Genomic DNA, 17991 nt, shown 5'->3' with positions numbered 1-17991 from the left:
GGCCACTTCAACAACATCTAGCTTAGTGTATGGAAGTATAGCAGGGGGCGGGTAGCGCCTCTTCTTTCGGGCAGCAGCTCTTCAAAAAGGTAATGGCCTTTTAACGCCTTTATTTCTTGCCAGCTCAGCAGTTTAACTCTGGGGGAAGGTCCGAAACCTTTTCAATGTAACATACCTGTCTAAAAATGTAACTTAGTGCCGGCTTATGTAAAATTTTCTTATTACTTTAACTGTAAATCAGGGATAGAGAGTGCTTTACCCTCTCGAGCTCCCCTTCATTTTGATTTGAGGTGACTACGTTTTCATAACCGATTTTCTACTCTTAATGTACTAAAATTTTCTTATACGAGTCACCTCCCTAGTGTGGGAATAGCCCCTGGTTAATCGGCCTAGTGTCCCTTACGTGTCATAAGTTTTCATGTAGGAGTGCAAGCAACGCCTCCATTCATCTTGGTATTGTCGGCCATTCAATTAATCTGTTCTTTTCCACTAAGGCCCAGTAGGTTGGATACGAGATACCCCCGTTTCATTTGATGTAAGCGGTGCCTTGACGGCAATTTAGTGTGATAGTCTGGTATTGCCTTTAATAGGCTTGAAAAATTGAGAGCGGCTCAGCTCTTTCTTGTGTTTGAAAAGTGCCTCTGGGAGGCTTGAGAGTAAAAGGTGGGAGCAAGTGCTCCATACAATAAGGGGATTTCTGCCCTTTGGTAATATGTGGTTGTGAGCTGAGAGCTCAGGAATTGTAAAAGGTGGGGTTCGAAGCCCAGATCGTTAAAACATCTCTATATCTTGAATTTCCTGGTCTTGTGCCTGATTTGTTAACTTGTTGTTATTTGTTGTATGTTCAAAGTCTATATCAAATCTGTTAAGTTTGGCTGTTTTGAAAATATAACCTTTATTGAAATTTTAATTCATCTTTCGGACTTGTAGTTACACCCATTCCATCCCGCACCTTCTTTCACCTCTGCCTTCCACGGATAACTCCGTAACAATAATAATAATGTTATTTGTTTAACGTCCCACTAACTACGTTTACGGTTTTCGGAGGCGCCGAGGTACCGGAATTTTGTCCCGCGTGAGTTCTTTTACGTGCCAGTAAATCTACCGACACGAGGCTGTCGTATTTGAACACCTTCAAATACCACCGGACAGAGCCAGGATCGAACCTGCCAAGTTGGCGTCAGAAGGCCAACGCCTCGACCGACTGAGCCACTCAGCCTGGCACGTAAATTAACAAACTCTAAAGAAAAGCTTGATTTCTGTAACATGATTTACTGAAGTTTCCTGATGTATCTCTCTTTCAATGGCATGGCAATACAAACAGGTCTATATATTACGTATAAAACACGTATTACACACATTCTTTGATTGTCCGCACCATTTTGCACGCACTAGTTGTCTACTACAAAAATTATTTTCATTGGGATGATACCAAGTAGGTCTATTACGTCAATTCTCCACAAAAATGGGCAGTCTGCCTACCTCGAATTATATGCATTTCTCTTCGATATTGGGTTGGGGATTGGAAATGTTCAACTGGAATCGATCTTTACCCCACCACAACTATTCCACTCCCACCTCGTTTTGCTCCATGGCCTACCCATGTGTGACCATTGAAATTCAAAGGGACTTTGTTTTTGTTTTTGAAATAATGAAAGATGCATGCGATAAATTTTCGCTATCTATTAGTTCTGAATGATGGAAATGTTTTTTTCTTTTTTTTCTTTTTTGCAAGTTGCTTTACGTCGCACCGACACAGATAGGTCTTATGGCGACAATGTGACATAAAGGAGCTAGGAGTAGTAAGGAAGCAGTCGTAGTCTTAATTAAGGTACAGCCCCAGCATTTGCCTGGTGTGAAAATGGGAAACCACGGAAAACCATCTTCAGGGGTGCCAACAGTGGGATTCGAACCCACTATCTCCCGAATACTGGATACTGGCCGCACTTAAGCGACTGCAGCTATCGAGCTCGGTTGTGGAAATGTGTGTTCAGCACGTTCAGAAGACTGAAAATATAACTGGATAAAAAGGCACTCTCTGATACATTCAATAGAACCTGTTATAATTAGCATAGGTTTTAGCTCTGACTCATCAACAAAAAACTACTACTTTGATGAGGAAATTTGTAAATATAATTAGCAGAAATTGTCTGCAAATAATATGTAAATAAGAAACATGTTAAGAACACTTAGGGCTGTGACGCCATACCCCTGAAGGGTACATGTCTGTATAGTGACCACTGCTCAGCCCAAAGGCCTGCACATAATGAGCTAGAGCGTGTTCAGCACGACAATCTCCTCGTCCGTTATTCTTGGCTTTCTAGACTGGGACCGCTGTCTCGTTGTCCGACAAATCTGCCCAATTGTTCTCAGACCCACATAACAATAACAGTGATAATAATTTTGAAAACAGATACTTGGATCTCCTCGTTAATTAGACAAACGGCCTCTGTTAACTCAATTTAGCAAAATGCTTCAAGTAAATATTTTGAAATCAGTGGTTGTAGGGGTAGCGTGCCTGCCTCTTACCCGGATGCCCCGGGTTCGATTCCCGGCCTGGTCAGGGATTTTTACCTGGACCTGAGGGCTGGTTCGAGGTCCACTCAGCTTAGGTGATTAGAATTGAGGAGCTATCTGACGGTGAGATAGCGGCCCCGGTCTACAAAGCCAGGAATAATGGCCGAGAGGATTTGTCGTGCTGACCACACGACACCACCTAATCTGCAGGCCTTCGGACTGAGCAGCGGTCGCTTGGTAGGCCAAGGCCCTTCAAGGGCTGTAGTGCCATGGTGTTTGGTTTTGGTTTTGGCATACGCTGGGATCAAGATGTGGGCTAACACTAAACATACTGTAGGTGATCCCTTTTCAATGTTTTTAATGAATGCCAAGCCCTAAGCGTTCTGAGCTGCAGCCAATAGTCAACGCAGTAGCCTGTTGTCAAGGCTGTTTCACACGCTACTGCCCTGGCCTCTGCTCTGGTCTCATCAGTAGTCCGGCTCCATGGCTAAATGGTTAGCGTGCTGACCTTCGATCACAGGGGTCCCGGGTTCGATTTCCGGTAAGGTCGGGAGTTTTAACCATCATTGGTTAATTTCGCTGGCACGGGGGATGAGTGTATGTTTCGTCCTTATCATAATTCCATCCTTATCATGACGCGCAGGTCGCATACGGCCGTCAAATCAAAAGATCTGCACCTAGCGACCGGAATATGTCCTCGGACACTTCCGGCACTAAAAGCCATACGCCATTTCATTTACCTCATCATTGGAAATGGTAGCCTAAGGTTTAGCAAATTAAAGTCCGGCTTTGTGGCGAAATGATTAGAATGATTGTCTTTGGCCCATTGGCCCGGTTCAATTTTCAGAATCAAATTTCTCGTATTCTTGATTCTCGTGCCTTGGGGACTGGGTATTTATCACGTCTTCGCATTCATTTCATCCTCATTAGGTCACCGCCAAGCGTATACAGATGCCATGCACAATTATTATTATTATTATTATTATTATTATTATTATTATTATTATTATTATTATTATTATTATTATTATTATTATTATTAAAACGTTGAATTTTACAGCATTCGTAACCATCGTTCGCTAGATTATTAGCTTCCTCGGGAGATCAGTGGTGATGTCCGACCGATGATCACAGGTTCGATTCCAACCAACCAAAGAGAACACTAAACCTAAAAGATTGCATTACAGGAAATAATCCAACCATCCGAATTACATCGCGAAGTAAACAAAGAATGTATAAATTAGGAATTAAACCGCCTACAGAAACATATGAAACAGGTCCAACAAAAATCAATATCGCGTAACGTTACATTAAAACACTGTAATTAAGCCTAATGTATAATATGTACCAGAAAGCCTGATCATAGGAGGCAGATCACTAACTAAACATCTCGAAAAAACAAGAAGGAAAATACTTGGAAAAATCTTTGGCCCAATATGCATAGGAGGAGAGTGAGAAAATGTTGTTATCAGTCCAAATTTTGGATGGAACAGCTCTCCATGCCACCCTATCCTGTGCTAACCTTTTCATTTGTACGAAACTGCTACATCCTACCTCTGCTCTAATCTGCTTGTCATATTCATAACTTGGTCTAATCCTAGCGTTCTCATCGTCTACACTTCCCTCAAAAAACAACCGAAGAAGTCCTGGGAGTCGTAAGATGTGTCCTATCATTCTATCTCTTCTTCTCGTCAATTTTATCCATATCTCACCAATTCGATTCAATATCTGTTCATTCGTGATTCGATCTATCCATCTCACCTTCAGCATTCTTCTGCAACACCACAATTCAAAAGCTTCTATTCACTTTCTTTCAGAGTTAGTTATCGCCCATGTTTCACTTCCATACAATGCGGGCCGAAATTATATGGGTTAGGTCTAGCTTTAGAAATTTTGTAAACAAACATCATTCTGCTGAACAAACCAACACTGCATGGATGGAAGACAAATCATGAAGAGACTTTGGGAAGAAAAGAATGCAGATTCATCTGCTAAATAAGTTCAATAGCTCTCCTTAGTTGGGAACAACCTTGTGAAAAAATTGTGATAATAAAAGCAAAGACAAAGTCATCTCCGTATAGGCCGTGAAGCCCTTGGATGGGTGGAATGTAAAGGCTTCCAGTATCCGTAACCTCGGCACTTGCTGGGGTAGAGTGGAATCAACGTAGTACTCATTCACGGTGTAGGCTAAGGGAACCTCAGGGCTATGTGCACATCCGGAGGTAAATGAAATGGCGTATGGCTTTTAGTGTCGGGAGTGTCCGAGGACATGTTCGGCTCCCCAAGTGAAGGTCTTTTAATTTGACGCCCGTAGGCGACCTGTGCGTCGTGATGAGGATGAAATGATGCTGAAGACGACACATGCACCCAGCCACCGTGCCAGCGAAATTAACCAATGATGGTTAAAATTCCAAACCCTGCAAGGAATCGAACCCGGAACCCCTGTGACCAAAGGTCAGCACGCTAACCATTTAGCCATGGAGCCGGACATCCGGAAGTAGAAATCTGGTTTCTAAAATTTTCGACTTGTTGAGGGGGAATTGAACCCACGTCGTTCCGGTGAACCGAGCACGCCTTTACCGCCTCCGTCAGGCAGTCTCAAGTAATAATAATAATAATAATAATAATAATAATAATAATAATAATGTCCGCATCTGTGGTGTTGTGGTTAGCGTGATTAGCTGCCACCTCCGGAGGCCCGGGTTCGATTCCCGACTCTGCCACGAAAATTTGAAAAGTGGTATGAGGGCTGGAACGGGGTCCACTCAGCCTCGGGAGGTCAACTGAGTAGAGGTGGGTTCGATTCCCACCTCAGCCATCCTGGAAGTGTTTTTCCGTAGTTTCCCACTTCTCCTCCAGGCAAATATCGGGATGGTACCTAACTTAAGGCCACGGCCGCTTCCTTCCCTCTTCCTTGTCTATCCCTTCCAATCATCCCATCCCCCACCAAGGCTCCTGTTCAGCATAGCAGGTGAGGCTGCCTGGGAGAGGTACTGGTCATCCTCCCCAGTTGTATCCCTCGACCCAATATCTTGAGGCTGTAGAGGTGGGATCCTTCGCTGAGTCTGATGGATAAACCAACCCTGGAGGGTAAGTAGATTAAGAAATAAAGAATAATAATAATAATAATAATAATAATAATAATAATAATAATAATGGGGAGCCTCCGTGGCTCATACGGCAGCGCTTCGGCCTCTCACCGCTGGATACTGTGGTTCAAGTCCCGGTCATTCCATGTCAGATTTGTGCTGGACAAAGCGGAGGCGGGACAGGTTTTTCTCCGGGTACGCCGGTTTTCCCTGTCATCTTTCATTCCAGCAACACTCTCCATTATCATTTCATTGCATTTATCACTCATTAATAAATCACCTTGGGAGTGGCGACCCCATTGTAATAACAGCCTATATTATGTTTCATTCATTACATTCCTGACCCGGTCTAAGACTGGAAAACAGGTTGTAGGTTTTTGTTTTTTTTTTCAATAATAATGGAGTATGGACTCCGAAGAGTCGTCTTGAATGACAGCTAGGCGCTGTATGAGACCTGTGAGAATCCGACCCTACTGTGATGAATTCTAATGCACTGGGCGAGTTGGCCGTGCGGTTAGAGGCACGCAGCTGTGAGCTTGCATCCGGGAGATAGTGGGCTCGAACCCCACTGTCGGCAGTCCTGAAAATGGTTTTCCGTTGTTTCCTATTTTCACACCAGGCAAATGCTGGGACTGTACCTTAATTAAGGTCACGGCCGCTTCCTTCCCACTCCTGAACCTTTCCTATCCCATCGTCACCATAAGATCTATCTGTGTCCGTGCGACGTAAAACAAGTAGCAAAAAAAAATAAAAAAATACTAATGCTGAAAACAGCACACCCAGTCCCCGAGCCAGAGAACTTAGCCAATGAATAAAAATCCCAGACCCGCCGTGAACCGTGAATTCGACCGAAGGCCAGCCCGGTAACCGTTTAGTCGTGGAGAGAAAAAGAACTAGGTACAACAAAATACCTGACGTTGTGGGACATTCGGGTCTACAGTACGACAGTTTATTACAGTCCGGTAGCACGTGTCCATCTTACGAAGTTTTAATTATAATAATAATAATAATAATAATAATAATAATAATAATAATAATAATAATAATATTTGCTTTACGTCCCACTAACTACGTTTACGGTTTTCGGAGACACCGAGGTGCCGGAATTTAGTCCCGCATGAGTTCTTTTACGTGCCAGTAAATTGACAAGAGGCTGTCGTATTTGAGCACCTTCAAATACCACCGGATTGGGCCAGGATCGAACCTGCCAAGTAGGGGTCAGAAGGCTAGTGCCTCAACCGTCTGAGCCACTCAGCCCGGCTTACGAAGTTTTAAAGTCGAGGTCTGTCCACTGAAGGTCGAAAGACTGTTCTTTTTACGTTCCGATTTAAAAGCGAAATTTTATATTTAAATATTGTGCACATAACGAGAACAGTTAATTATTTTATCTTATTTAATCCGTCTGCCCTCCAGGGATGGTTTTTCCCCTGGACTCAGCGACGGCGGGGGGGGGGGGGTGTTGTCGGATTGGTCCGATGGTTAGAGGAATTTGGAGATCAACCAATTAGTGGGGTCGAGCTGGTCCGACACTAAAATATCAAAACCAAGCATTGAAACAGCTTTATCTTTTTTATTTAAAAAATGGCTTTTCATCGCACCGAGGTGTGGGGAGGAAGTGGCCGTGGCCTTAATTAAGGTACAGCCCCAGAATTTACCTGGTGTGAAAATGGGAAACCACGAAACACTATCTTCAGGGCTGCCGACAGCGGCGTTCGAACCCACTATCTTCCGGATGCGAGCTCACAGCTGCGCGCCCCAAACAGCACGGCCATCTCGCCCGGCAGAAGCATTATCGTCCGCTCATATACAGTATTATACCAACTGCCTCAATAAACTGACACAGGACAATATAGTAAATACATGTAGCGACCTCTCGACCTTGTCTAATAACTTCTTCCTTATCCTCCGCTCATATATTATACCAACTGTCCCAATAAAATGTTTTAGAGAATGTTTTGACCGTCCGACCAGTTCGCGACTACCCAGCGAGGGATCACCTCATGAGCAGTTTCCTGGAGCGTGAGACATTTGGTTGGGAATACCCCAGGCAGCCTCACCACCTATTGCTGAAAGGGTCTTGGGGGGGGGGGGGGGGGAGGGATTGAAAGGGATAGACAATGAAGAGGAAAGCAAACGGCCGTGGCCTTAAGTTAGGTACCATCACAGCATTTCCCTAGAGAAGAAATGAAATGTTGTATGGCTTTTAGTGCCGGGATATCCCAGAACGGGTTCGGCTCGCCAGGTGCAGGTCTTTCTATTTGATACCCGTAGGTGACCTGCGCGTCGTGATGAGGATGAAATGATGATGAAGACAACACATACACCCAGCCCTCGTGCCATTGGAATTAACCAATTAAGGTTTAAATCCCCGGCCCGGCCGGGAATCGAACCCGGGACCCTCTGAACCGAAGGCCAGTACGCTGACCGTTCAGCCAACGAGTCGGACAGAGAAGAAATGGGAAGACACAGGAAACCACTTCGAGTACGGCTAAGGTGGGAATGGAACCCCCCTTTACTCAGCAGACCTTCCGAGGCTGAGTGGATCCCATTCCAATCCTCATGCTACTTTTCAAATTTCTCAGCTCACCAGTTTTAATTAAACCTTTACTGGAGGAACATAATATTTATAGGAAGAATTACTATCGAAACACATCACAACTCACAGTATGAAATAAACAAAAAAATAACAAACCCCAAGGTCCTTGGCCTACCGAGCGACCGCTGCTCAGCCCGAAGGCCTGCAGATGACGAGGTGTCATGCGGTCAGGACAACGAATATTCTCAGCATTTATTCTTGGCTTTCTAGACCGTGGCCGCCATCTATCTTCAATTGTAATCACATAGGCGGAGTGGTCCTCGAACCAGCCCTCAAAATCATGGAAAAATCCCTGACCTGGCCGTGAATTGAACCAAGAGCCTCCGGGTAAGAGGCAGGCACGCTACCCCCAACATCGCGAGACAAGCAAGTCACAGTATGGCATTTCCGATTTAAATACCAGTAGCAGTTGTATACCCGCCTCTGTAGTGTAGTGGTTAGTGTGATTAGCTGCCACCTCCAGAGGCCCGGGTTCGACTCCCGGCTCTGCCACGAAATTTGAAAAGTGGTACGAGGGCTGGAACAGGGTCCACTCAGCCTCGGGAGGTCAACTGAGTAGAGGGGGGTTTGATTCCCTCCTCTGCCATCCTGGAAGTGGTTTTCCGTGGTTTACCACTTCTCCTCCAGGCAAATGGCCAAAGGCCACGGCCGCTTCCTTCCCTCTTCCTTGTCTATCCCTTCCACACTTCCCATCCCCACACAAGGCTCCTGTTCAGCATAGCGGGTGAAGACGCCTGGACGAGGTACTGGTCATCCTCCCCAGTTGTATCCCCCGACCCAGAGTCTGAATCTCCAGGACACTGCCCTTGAGGCGGTAGAGGTGCGATCCCTCGCTAAGTCCGAGAGAAAAACCCACCCTGGAGGGTAAAGAGATTACGAACGAACGAGCAGTTGTATACTGTACGTCATTTTAAGAATTCTGTGAGAACAATCTAGAATGAAAAATGGTACTTACACATCTCTTCGCCGAGTACCCACACTTCCGGTTTGGAGTGGACTTCTACCAGCACTGTTGGCGTGCAGACTAGCAGCACAAGAAGGTCAGCCACACTGAGGTTCATCAGGAAGATATTGGTAGAGTTCCTCATGTCTTTGGTACGTAAGATCACAATGGGGACCATCACATTACCGATCACACCGATACCCATAATGAGCACACACACAACAGTTGACGCAGTCCGAATATACGCGGGAAAAACCGGCACAACGTCCCCACCTTCTTCAGTACCATTCACTGGTGAGGTTGAATTCCAAAACACGGTCGTGTTGGACACGGAGCCTAACGCAGAAATCATAATACGTCACACAACGCACTGTTTGTCACTCTTTCTAGAACACTGATCGATGGTAACAGACAAAAAAATAATTGAATGCCATTCAACACTGTTAAGAATTGTAAATATCAGAAAACTCAGTCTGTCGCCATGATCGAAGCTTTAATTAAACTTCAGGGGGCTTTGAGAACGAATTTGTAACAGGCTATTGTTCCAGTGATACGGTAAAACACAATCCATTTCAAATCTCTCTGGGAACGTAGTTAACACACACACACTTCGTCACAATCTCAGTTGATTCACAAATATATCACTGACACCTAACATCATTTCTATTTTACCTCATCAAAGCAAAATTATACGAACTCTTTGGTTATAATCTTCAATTTGCATTATAAATTAAAGAACATTGATTCAGTTCTGCTCTCAAATAATTAATTCCTTTCCCTGTTTCGAAAGAAAATACATCGCACACGGTTCATCAGAGTTTAAATGTGAGAGAGACGAAGGGACTGCGCCAGTTTATACAGTACGTGTAGTAGGGGAGGAAAATTTGTTTCAGAGTAAAATGAACCAGACTTATTTTCAAGAACTTGACCCACATTGACAGCAAGCGTTACTCGGAACACATTTGCAAGGAACATTTTGTTTGCGCAGTTTTGTACAGTAGACAAATGTACGTGTAAACATGCGATAATTCTAATCAGTTCAACACTTTTATGTTATCTTTGGTTTCCTGTGGTCTCTATGAATGTGTTTAAAAGATAGCAGATTTCACTGAAGCAAAAGTTTCCATAAAACTTTTTTCTTCTACAGACATTTAGGCAACTACTTAGAATAATTGATTTTTAAAGTTATTAGGGTCCCGATAAAGGAAACTCTGTTAGCCTATTGTTCTGTAAAAATGGAATTCTTCTTCTCTGAACTTTATTGGAAGGTAACTGTAGCCGGCAAAGACAGTGTTACTTTGCATTATATTTTAAGCTAAGAAATGCAATATATTACACAGGAAGAAGTTTAAAATCATGTTTAAAGGAAACAGGAACGTAGCTGAGAGTTTATATTGATGTCACGGAAATATATTTACAATATTTTTCATTCAAGAATAGAGTTTGTAAATATTGGATAGTTTGGAATCAGATAATTATGAAATACGAAAGGGAACATACTGTATAATCGTTTTGCAACACACAAGAGCTAGTTATCATATAAGAATAATTTTCACAGAACGTTTTGGAATGACTTTCTGAAACTTAAAAAGAAAACAGTGATGAATGTAGTTGAAGTGTTGTCCTGTTGATAGTTATTTTGTTCATTTGAGGTTCACCATATTGTTGTCGGCTTATTTTTGGAACTTGGCATCGACCCTAAGAACTTTCAGTGTGCGTTCACCTCCTCCAAGGCATATTAATATATTACGCACTAACTTGTCATATCACCATCCGAATGTTTACACAATTTATTCTTAGAACTGAAAGGAATACGGAGAGAATATTAACGCTTTGCAAGAGATCAGTTATGTTGTAACTATGACAACGATTTCAAATATTTCTTTTCTAATCCTTCTGAAATAATATATTTATACATTAACAGTGTTCGACACATATTTATGTCCATGTTTATGGGTCATTAAAATCAAACGTTCTCTCTTTATGATCAAGCCTTTGAATCACTAATTGTGGTAGCTTCAGTTAGTTAAAACACTCTGAAATTAATTGAATAAACCGCCTTGTAACACAATACTCAAGAACAAATTTTTTTTCCACTGTTTATTTATGTGCCATTTAGACTTCCGGCATTAAAAGTCACAAATAGCAGCTTTTAAGACAAGATCGGAATGACACAGTTAAATAACACAACTTAACGTATTAATCCTTTTTGACGTTTATCTTATAGTTTCGTTTTCACGCACTGATAAAATCAATTGCGTATGTTGTATCATTTTTATCAAAATTTTGTTAAAATCTGTTAGTTCGTGAAAACTGGTATTTAGGGGCTATTATCGATAATGTTTATGTATGCTCCATTAAACCGAGCCTGATAGTTAATCCAATAAATGCTTAGCTGTATTTTAGAAAGGCTCTTGATACCTATCATAGTTCAGAATATATATTATAAACTGTTTATGAATCGAGTGATGAATTAAGTAGTATATATCATTATTATTATTAAAGAAAACTCCGATTTTAAGCACTGACTTACATGTTCCGGCATTCAATGAATGGCAATTTTTCGTTGTATATTAGTCGATGATTCTAAAATGAAAATTATTCGTGGAAAACCACCATAGAGTTCATAACATGCGAACACATCTTCTGACATTTTTATTTATTTTTTTCTCTTCACGACAAGACTTTCTCGTGGAGCGAGAGAATTGGCCACCTACACGATAACGTTACTACTCGTCACAATGCGTCCACACCGCTTGACGCGCGGCCGGTAACTGTTCACTCCGCCAGAGTAAGGCGCGCAGGAGGCCCTGGATAGCTTGTTCTCATAGCAGTGGTAGCGCGAGGTCGTGGGTGGACCATGACGTCCAGTGTCAATCCCCTGTCTTATAAACTGCATGAGATATTAATCCATGTATTCGTCACACTAGAAGTATTCAGAAAGCGAGCCAGAGGCCATCGCAGGTCTATCTATATATACTGTATAATTCTGTTCAGGGTCATTCCAAGAGTTCTTACTAGCGAGTGAATGTTACTACACGAACATCAAAACAAAAAGACATCAAACATAAGGTATAGGATAACAAAAAACAATCAGCTGGGTCAGTTCACGACCTCAAGCCAGAGGAGGGGAGAGTATGACGTCACGAATTTCCTCCGTATCTACCTTGAGTGGGGGGAGGGGTGGGTGATCGTAGAGTGACATCCTTATTGGTTACCAACACCAAGGTCATTAGATGTAGGATTTATGTGAAATTAAAAATCATATCCCTGTTTGAAATGCCGCGTATATTAGGAAGTCTCATGGCTAGGTTTACAATAACAAAAATAATAATAATAATAATAATAATAATAATAATAATAATAATAATAATAATAATAATAATAATAATAATAATATCCGCCTCTGTGGAATAGTGGTTAGTGTGATTAGCTGCCACCCCCGGAGGCCCGAGTACGATTCCCGGCTCTGCCACGAAATTTGAAAAATGGTACGAGGGCTGGAACGGGGTCCACTCAGCCTCGGGAGGTCAACTGAGTAGAGGCGGATTCGATTCCCACATCATCCCTCCTGCAAGTGGTTTTCCGTGGTTTTCCACTTCTCCTCCAGGCAAATGCCGCGATGGTACCTAACTTAAGGCCACAGCCGCTTCCTTCCCTCTTCCTTGTCTATCCCTTCCAAATTTTCCATCCCCCCACAAGGCCCCTGTTCAGCATAGCAGGTGAGGCCACCTGGGTGAGGTACTGGTCATCTTCCCCAGTTGTATTCCCCGACCCAATGTCTCAAGCTCCAGGACACTGCCCTTGAGACGGTAGAGGTGGGATCCCTCGCTGAGTCCGAGGGAAAAACCAACCCTGGAGGGTAAGCAGATTGAGAAATAATAATAATAATAATAATAATAATAATAATAATAATAATCATCATCATCATCATCATCATCACTGAGACCACCTCTGTGGTGTAGTGGTTAGCGTGATTAGCTGCCACCCCGGAAGGTCCGGGTTCGATTCCCGGCTCTGCCACGAAATTTGAAAAAGTGGTACAAGGGCCGGAACGAGGTTCACTCAGCCTCGGGAGGTCAACTGAGTAGAGGTGGGTTCAATTCCCACCTCAACCATCCTGGAAGTGGTTTTCCGTGGTTTTCCACTTCTCCTCCAGGCGAATGCCGCGATGGTACCTAACTTAAGGCCACGGCCGCTTCGTTCTCTCTTCCTTGCCTGTCCCATCCCTCCACAAGGCCCCTGTTCAGCATAGCAGGTGAGGCCGCCTGGGCGAGGTACTGGTCATTCTCCCCAGTTGTATCCCCTACCCAAAGTCTGAAGCTCCAGGACACTGTCCTTGAGGCGGTAGAGGTGGGATCCCTCGCTGAGTCCGAGGGAAAAACCAACCCTGGAGGGTAAACAAATTAAAAAGAAGAAAACACTGAGAAAAAGGAACGCAAAATCTTAAGAAAAATACACAATGTATGGCTTGGTTCTAAAAGGGCCAATATCTCTGATAAGAATTAAACGAACAGTTACAGTTTAATTAAATTGGCCCTTGCCAATAATGTAAGATTTCCAGTAAAGTTTAGAGACGTTGAGCCTCCGTGGCTCAGAAGGCAGCGCGTCGGCCTCTCACCGCTGGATACCGTGGTTCAAATCCCGGTCACTCCATGTGATATTTATGCTGGACATAGTGGAGGCGGACAAGTTTTTCTCCGGGTACTCCAGTTTTCCCTGTCATCTTTCATTCCAGCAACACTCCCCATTCTCATTTCATAGCATCTATCAGTCATTAATAAATCACTTTGGGAGTAGCGACCCCATCGTACTAATTGCCTCATTCATTACATCCCTGACCCGGTCACTGACTGGAAAAAAAATGTTGTAGGTTTTCATTCATTTTCATTAGAGACGTTGGAATTTTTAAAGAATACGATAGAAAAAAATAGTGTTTAATCAGGTGATTTCCACAAAGAAAGTGTAAAGTTATTTAAAGTTAGTTGTTGAAAAAGATGTTGGAAAACTATAAGCAAAACTTCAAATCTTTATAGCTCAAGAACAGGTATTTTGACATTGGCCCTTTTAGAACCTTTTTTTTTTGCTAGGGGCTTTACGTCGCACCGACACAGATAGGTCTTATGGCGACGATGGGATAGGAAAGGCCTAGGAGTTGGAAGGAAGCGGCCGTGGCCTGGTGTGAAAATGGGAAACCACGGAAAACCATCTTCAGGGTTGCCGATAGTGGGATTCGAACCTACTATCTCCCGGATGCACCTTTTAGAACCAAGTCACTAATTAATAATCACAATGACATTAGAAAACACGGGTTAATATTCTATGGAAATATTAAAAGAATGCATCCAGACAGACTTACCAAACAAACAGTCGAATTCTATGAAAACACGAATAAAGCTAAAACAGACACAATGAAATGGATTGGCGAAATCCAGACCGGCAGGAATGATACCAGCAGAATCCAAAATAGAGTGGTCTTCAGATCCCAAATTCAGAAATGGTAAGTTGACCAAGAGGAAAGACAAAAGAAGAAGACTAGAACAACCTGGTCTGAAGACAGAAAGGAAGCCCATAGTAAAAGAATGAAAGAAATATGGGCACAAAGGAAAACAAATGCAAGCCTCTAAGTACTTTGCGTAGTCCTAACGGGCTTATTCGCACATACAAACATATAATATAATAATAATAATAATAATAATAATAATAATAATAATAATAATAATAGTAATAGTAATCAGGACTAAGTCCGCCTCTGTGGTGCAGTGGTTAGTGTGATTAGCTGCCACCCCCGGAGGCGCGGGTTTGATTCCCGGTTCTGCCATGAAATGGGTTGTTTTTCCCTCGGACTCAGCGAGGGATCCCACCTCTACCGCTTCAAGGGCAGTGTCCTGGAGCTTCAGACACTGGGTCGGAGATACAACTGGGGAGCATGACCAGGACCTCGCCCAGGCGGCCTCACCGGCTATGCTGAACAGGGGTCTTGTGGGGGGATGGGAAGATTGGAAGGGATAGACAAGGAAGCGGCCGTGGCGTTAAGTTAGGTACCATCCCGGCATTTGCCTGGAGGAGAAGTGGGAAACCACGGAAAACCACTTCCAGGATGGCTGAGGTGGGAATCGAACCCACCTCTCCTCATTTGACCTCCCGAGGCTGAGTGGACCCCGTTCCAGCCCTCGTACCACTTTTCAAATTTCGGGGCAGAGCCGGGAATCGAACCCGGGCCTCCGGGGGTGGCAGCTAATCACACTAACCACTACACCACAGAGGCGAACCTCGAAATTATATTATGTACAAAAGACAGGGAAGTAACAGTAAAGAGAGAACGAACCCGTACTGTCCGGCATAATACTCTTACACATCTGTGGCGCAAGGTTGCAGCGCGCACAAAAGCTGACGTCATCTGTTCAAGCAGCTCGAGCTGGGCTCAAGCACATCACTAAATTGTATATCACCACCTCTGCCAGCCAACATTCTGGTGGTGATTTTTTTTTTTTTTTTTTTTTTTTTTTTTTTTTTTTTTTTTTTTTTTTTTTTTTTTTTTTTCACCAATGACACTCGAACCGGTTAACCTCGGTGTCAGAACACATAGAACCGAGCTCGATAGCTGCAGTCGCTTAAGTGCGGCCAGTAACCAGTATTCGGGAGATAGTGGGTTCGAACCCCACTGTCGGCAGCCCTGAAGATGGTTTTCTGTGGTTTCCCATTTTCACACCAGGCTGTACCTTAATTAAGGCCACGGCCGTTTCCTTCCCACTCCTAGCCACTTCCTGTCCCCATTTTCACACCAGGCTGTACCTTAATTAAGGCCACGGCCGTTTCCTTCCCACTCCTAGCCACTTCCTGTCCCATCGTCGCCATAAGACCTATCTGTGTCGGTGCGACGTAAAGCAAAAAAAAAAAAAATAAAAAAAAAAACCAACACAGACTTGACACCTCAACGATAATGGCCACCGCACAGGCAATAATAATAATAATCTATTTCTTTCTTTCTTTCTTTCTTTCTTTCTTTCTTTCTTTCTTTCTTTCTTAGTCCGTTTACGCTCGAGGGTTGGTTTTTCTCTCGGACTCAACGAGGGATCCCACCTCTACCGACTCGAGCGCAGTGTCCTGGAGCGTGAGACTTTGAGTGGGAGGATACATCTGGGAAGGAGAACCAGTACTTCGCCCAGGCGGTCTCACCTGCTATGCTGAACAGGGGCCTCGTGGGTGATGGGAAGATCGGAAGGGATAAACAAGGCAGAGGGAAGGAAGCTGCCGTAGACGTAAGTTTAAGTACCATCCCGGCATTTGCCTGCGGAAGTAGTAAAAAGTGAAATGGCTTGTGGCTTTTAGTGCCAGCAATGTCCGAGCACAGGTTCGGCTAGCCAGGTGCAGGTCTTTTGATTTGACTCCCGTAAGCGATCTGCGCGTCGTGATGAGGATGGAATGATAAAGACAACACACACACCCAGCCCCCGTTTCAGCGAAATTAACCAATGATGGTTAAAATTCGTTCCCACTCCTAGCCACTTCCTGGCCCATCGTCGCCATAAGACCTATCTGCCAGCAGTCGAACCCGGGCCCCATTTGACCAAAGACCAGCATCTAGCCATTGAGCCGGACTGGAGAAAAAGTGAGATACAACCACGGAAAAACACTTCGACGGTGGCTGAGGTGGGAATCGAACACGCGCGGCTGAGTAGTCCACGTTCCAGACCTCGTACCACTTTTCAAATGTCGAGGGAGAGCCGGGAATCGAGCCCGGGCCTCAGGGGTTGGCAACTAATCACACTAACCAGTACACCACAGAGCGGAATAATATTTATTTATTTATTTATTTATTTATTTATTTATTTATTTATTTATTTATTTATTTATTTATTTATTTATTTATTTGTGTGGGTGGGTCGACTTCATCAGAGCTTCATCAGACTATAGAGCGCTGGCCTTCTGGCTTCAAGCTGGCACGTTCGAACCTGGTTCACTCCGTATCTCCCGATTTACCGGCACATGAAAGAATTCATGCGGGGCAAAATTCCGGCAGCTAGGCCTCTCCGAAACCGTAAAAGTAGTTAGTTATTATTTATTTGTATCTTTAGCGGTGGCAAATTTATAGTAGGGATCTTGTCTGTATCTAATACAGTTAAGCCCGTTTACAGGATAAATGAAATATAAATATCCTGTTATAAAACCAAAGATAACTAAGCTAAATAAAAGATTTAGAGATAACATAATGAAGAAAGGAATCGAAGCTCAACAAACAAACAAACAAAGAAAAAAGGTTTTTTGCTAGTGGTTTTACGTCGCACCTACAAGACGATGGGATAGGAAAGACCTAGGAGTTGGAAGGAAGCAGTCGTGGCCTTTATTACGGTACAGCCCCGGCATGTGCCTGGTGTGAAAATGGGGAAACCACGGAAAACCATCTTCAAGGCTGCCGACAGTGGGATTCGAACCCATTATATCTCGGATGCAAGCTCACAGCCACGCGTCTCTAACCGCACGGCCAACTCACCCGGTGAAACATAAAAGGTAATCTGAAGCATAGAAGTTAAAAAATAGAGGGGAAAAATACATAATTTATAAAGAACAAGAGTAACATGCAAACTGAAAATGTAAGCAAGTGCATAAACAGAGCAACACAAAATAACGTAAAGGTAAAACAAGTGTGACAAGAAAGAGTTATAAGGGGCGAACAAAATGTTTTGGTTCGAAGGCCGTAAAGTACTGAATTGGGATGACAATCAGGCAAAATCGCCGCGAGCATTGAGACACTCTACCCACCGACGCAGCAGGCTGAAGATCCCCGTTTGGTAAAACACAGTGACCCTCTGCGTGAAGAAGTCCATAACGCCTGCTGCACATCC

The sequence above is a fragment of the Anabrus simplex genome, chromosome 10 (assembly GCF_040414725.1).
Source record: "Anabrus simplex isolate iqAnaSimp1 chromosome 10, ASM4041472v1, whole genome shotgun sequence".
NCBI lineage: Eukaryota > Metazoa > Arthropoda > Insecta > Orthoptera > Tettigoniidae > Anabrus > Anabrus simplex.
This window is presented reverse-complemented; position numbering follows the sequence as displayed.